The sequence below is a fragment of the Onychomys torridus genome, chromosome 2, assembly GCF_903995425.1.
Source record: "Onychomys torridus chromosome 2, mOncTor1.1, whole genome shotgun sequence".
In the NCBI taxonomy this organism is placed as follows: domain Eukaryota; kingdom Metazoa; phylum Chordata; class Mammalia; order Rodentia; family Cricetidae; genus Onychomys; species Onychomys torridus.
The window spans coordinates 5,745,176-5,750,509 of NC_050444.1; the positions used below are offsets into that span (position 1 = coordinate 5,745,176).

At 39.8% G+C, this 5,334-nt stretch overlaps 1 pseudogene; it reads left to right on the forward strand.

Moving 5' to 3' along the window:
- Positions 1-229: 229 nt before the first annotated feature.
- Positions 230-4,543, forward strand: LOC118577422 (annotated as a pseudogene).
- The last annotated feature ends 791 nt before the right edge of the window (positions 4,544-5,334 follow it).

Genomic DNA, 5,334 nt, shown 5'->3' on the forward strand with positions numbered 1-5,334 from the left:
TATCTTGGAAGGAACCAAGGATATAGCAGTCTGTAAGATAAATGATTGCTAATTAATATTATTAAGATGTAGTACTCATTCAGTGTGTATGCCAAGCACTATACTAAGTGCATTGTGTGTGTTATTACAGATACCACTCTAGCTGGTGGCTAATGCTGGAATTTCCTCCAGAACTTGAGACGTAAGAAGATGATGTAAGTTGCTGAAGAAACAGGAACAGTCACGCTCAATGAGGTCAATTCTAGGAAGCAGGCTGACAGCCATTCTTCATAGTGCCTCTGGGATTGTAAGCATTTACATGAAATAGAAAGAACCCTAAGGCCTATCCTAACAAGAGAGTGAGCTGACTACCATGGACATGACATCTTAGCTGTCCTAGACAAATCTAAGAAAATCAGATACAAAGCATGGAGATACTGAGAAAAATACCTGCTACAACCGTAGCATATTGCTTATGTGTGGAAATATACAGAAACCCATTAATTCATGTGATTAACATATACTGATAAAAGTAGATTTATGTGGCTAAAACTTAGTGGTGGGAGTAAATGAAAGGAGAGTGATAATGACAGGGTGGCTTGTATCTGTGGTTATCACACAGGACATTATCCTATTCAAAATTACATGTGTTGTTACTGAATGAGGCATTCGTGCATGCTTGTATTTCCTTGCATGTTTTTATCATTTTAATACATTTTAGTCTTCTTAGTTACAAGTTCAAAACAATCACCAAAATGGTTTTCTTATATTTGGTGGAGGTAGAGCTTGAGAAAAGTCTTGCTGAATACTCAAGCTAGTCTGCATCTTGCTGTGTATGTAGCCCAAGCCGCCTCTTCACAAGGGCAACCTTCCTGCCTCTACCTTCTGAAAGCTGGGATTACTGACTTGCATCTTCAGACCCAGCTGCTCTACTGTCAACATACAGGTGTTCCTCATGATGAAGTCATAACCTAAACATCTATCACAAGTTAAAGTAATCATAAGTTTAAAATGCATTTACACTTAATCCAGCCTCACTATAACACAGCACACTGGAATCTCAACAACTGGTTCATTTTCAAGATAGGATGACTATTGTGGCTCACCACTGTCATCTAGTGTCATAAGAGAATACTGAGCCAGGGAAACTATCAAAATTAAAAATTTGTAGTTACCATTGAATACATACTGTTTCCAGAACATCATAAAGTCAAAATGACCCATGTACTCAACAAAATAGCAAGGTGGCTTTGGTTTTTATTTTTATTAAAATTCCCTTTGTCAATTCCACTTCTTGATATAACCATCCGTTGCGAAAATGTTTTATTGACTTTGCAGTTTGAATGAAAAGATTGAAGCATCTCAGCTATTTGTCTGATAGACACACACCGCTTTATACACACACTTTGCCACTGGCCCTTCACTATCACCTTTGCCACTGAGAACCATGATTCCACTCTGCAGGATAGTTTCCTCAAAGGCACTTGCTTCTAACAGAACTATTGCATCAGCATTTAGAACATAATGAAAACACAGGATAGTGGTCCAGATACTTTTGCATGAACTACCAAATGGAGTTTGCATGTGGAGAACATTCTTAGTATCTGCATTGGCATCTGCAGCTTCTTCTGTTACCTCAACTCTGTGCCCACCTTGAATGGGCAGAGACAGCCACTCTGCATTTGATCTTTTGTTTTCTTAAGCTTTGCTTTATGTATTACTAAGTCTTTTTTTTTAATTAATCAAGAAGTTTGCACTTCAAATATTAGCCTGATGGGGAAGAAAACGCATATGAATCATGATGGACTTCTTTTCAGCAGTATTTGTGAGTCAGCACCCATGGGGAAACAGCAGGGAAGCAAACCATGTCAACCCACGTGCACAATGAGGGCTAGGGCACAGCTCAGTGGCAGAGCATCTGTCTAGCATTATCAGGAATAGGGTTCCATCCTCGGCATCACAAAGAAACAAAGCAAGAAGAAAGAAGCAGGGAAAGGGAAGAAGCAAGCTTGCACAATGAATAAACAATCATTTTACAAAATTGGAAGCCTCAATATGTGACTCAGGACTAGTTTGGGGTTATGATGGCAATGGCATCAAAGCATCACAGGTTTATTGTCATTTCACTTCCGTGAAGCCCATGCCCGGGACCCTGCAGTTGTGATCCTTTGCTGGCCCCAGAATGGGACTACAGCTCACACTATGGCTTAAGGTTTGGCCATCTGTAGTCATCTTTAGGAAGAAGGGCAGGCAGATGGCTATTAGAAGATTTTCTAGAATTTCTCACAGTTCTTAGTTTACACCCAATGGCCAGCTGTTATTTGATCGCATCTGACCACTGGAGAGGCTTGTGGAGTGTGCCCAGGCAGAAACTCCTGACATAACCAGATTAAGGATATGGAATTGGAATTTGGGGAATCTGATGAAGAGAAATACTCAAAAATGAGGTATCCTACTTGCTCCTGCTCTGGGCACATGATCTTACTCAAGCACACAATGTCCTTGAACTCTGACTTGGGTGATACTGGAAAGGATGGGTGTCTGGTCCAGGTCTTAATCCAGGATCCAGAGATTTACAGAAAGCCAAGGTCAGTTATCAAGAGGCTATGTGGGGACTGGGTACAAATGCAAAAGAACTGCTGTCAGCACATCCATGAGAAATTTATTAACAGAAGGATGAGCATGCCCTGGAAAAGACGTGTTGTCCTGGCCAGGAGGAAGCCTCAGAAGGAGGCCTGACCATGATGGATCCTTTGTAAGAATCAAGATAAAGCCAGCTGGGGGGGGGGGGGAGGCTGGGAGGGAGAGGAGGTAGGACAGGGGAATCTGTGGCTGATATGTAAAATTAAATTAATTTAAAAAAAAAAAAAGATAAAGCCAGGCATGGGGTAGACACCTAGCTGCTTTGAAAGTTAAGGCAGGAGAATCACTTGTGTTCATGAGTTGAAGAAAACATAACAAGAACCCCATCTCCAAAAGAAAAAAAACTTGCACACATACAGCCTCAGGTGATTCAGAACCTCCTTCCCTAAGATATTCTTTGATTTTATATAGATGTAAAATAAGAGTTCTTAGGGCAAGGATATTTTGGTTTTGGTTAAAATCATTTTCTGATTGAAGTCTTAACAGATTTCTAAAATGAAAAAGCAAAACATGTTGTAACGGATTGGTTCAATGGTACCCAAAGAGAAAAACTCGATATTCTTTCGCACCTCCCTCTGTGAGCCTGCAAGCCTATGAGACATTGCCTTCTGCCCTGTGCAAAAACAATTTTGCCTCTCTCCTCACACATGCACAAACAGATTCAAACACATTAACACACATGCTTACAGATAAGACAGCTGTCTTCTGGAGGCTTCATTTTCCAAATGAGGACCTGACCCTTAGGAGCATTTTGAAACTCTTGTCGGGGAGAATGGGGGGGGTCGTTGGGGAGTAAAGCTGGGGGAACAGGGGGAGGGAAGAGGGGGATCTCTGGTGTGTAAAATGAAAAAAATTTTTTCTTAACTAAAAAAATGGAAAAAATAAAACTAATAAAAAATATGATCTGATTTATTATCTCTAACTGAAGCATAATATTTCATAAAATACATACTCTTACACTTTTTAATTTATTAAACAAGTCATGTAGTAACTCACTTGACAGTCATCTGTACCAGGAAAAGCCTAGAAATAAACTCTAAGTACCAAGTATGTTAAACCTAAAAAACACAAACATCTTCACTTCTGAACTTCTGAGTGTGGCAGTTATAACATTCACAACTTCCAATAACAGTCACAGAGGATAAAAATGCCACAAAGTCAGCAAAGAATCCAGGAGTTATTAGTTATATGACTGTGAAGACTTAGGCTAAAATACTGAACTCAAGTTTCAAAGCGTGTCTGCCAGCCGGGAGATGTGCAGAACAACCTGTCCACCCAGCTGCCCACCATGGGACCCACCTAGAAGGCCACCACTGCAGTTATTTTTCTTTGTGGATCAGGAGATACTGGGTACAGCAGGGCCAAAGCTTTTGCGGATGTCAAAAGTTCCCACGTGAACTATGTCTTCCCACATGGGCCCGTTATGCCTATTGCATTAATTATAAATATGGCTATGCCTCCTTGGTGTGATATTGTAGAACTTTCACCAGGTTCCCGGGATAATGCATCTGAAATCAAACAGAAGTGTAGCAGAAAATGTAAAGGCTTTGGTAGATCAAGGAGTGAAGAATAGCATTCCTCCTAACAGTTGTTTAGGGAGGATTTTCTCAGGGAGATGCCATTTCTTTGTCAGAGCACTCCTCTCACCACACAACAGAAATGCGACATTGCTGCACTCCGTGCAGACTTCTCCTTGGGGTCTTATCAACATCGCTGATAGTGACAGCCCGATTCTCCTCTTCCATGGAGATTGGGCCCCTTTATTTCCCTTGATGTGTGTTTCTCTTACTGTTGAGAAACTAAAAGCATTGGCAAAAACAGCCATGATGAAAGCATGATGCACAGCTATTTTCAGCAGGAAATGATGGATGTCTGGGAGTTCATTGATAAACTCCTACCTCTGATTGATTGCTGTCACTAAGAGGCCTTGTGTAGATGTTCATCAGCATCATTGTAGCAGAGTATAAACCATTTCCCATGCCTGATGGTAAAACTTCTAATGTTTGCAATATTAAAATGTTTTACAAATGCATACCAGTGATGCAGACTAAATGATGTCTCCCTCATTGGAAATGTATGATCTTTGTAAGTTTCTATACATATATTTGTATTATATAATCCAAAATATACTAGTATTAAAGTAGGTGAAGGGTTTGGGGATTTAGCTCAGCGGTAGAGCGCTTGCCTAGCAAAATGCAAGGCTCTGGGTTTGGTCCTCAGCTCTGGCAAAAAGAAAGAAAGAAAGAAAGAAAGAAAGAAAGGAAGGAAGGAAGAAAGGAAGGAAGGAAGGAAGGAAGGAAGGAAGGAAGAAAGAAAGAAAGAGAGAAAAGAGAGAAAAAAAGAAAGGAAGAAAGAAAGAAAGGAAGGAAGAAAGAAAGAAAGAAAGAAAGAAAGAAAGAAAGAAAGAAGTAGGTGAAGAGAAGCAGCTAGCATCTTTTTCTCAAATTAATTCAGCAAAATAAAATACCACAACCAGGGTTTTATTACATCATTTGAAAATTACTAGTATGTTCATTGAAAATTTGTTCAGGTCTAAACAAGCTGTTAGGATAATCTGTAAGTGACTTGTTAATGCTATGAGTTAGACTATGGTTTTACTCAACTGTTTAGTCACCATGCAGTGTCTATTTTTATATGTATAATCATATATACATGACTGTAATACACAAGGACTAGATGGTATTACATTATCCTTAATACCAGAGACAATGC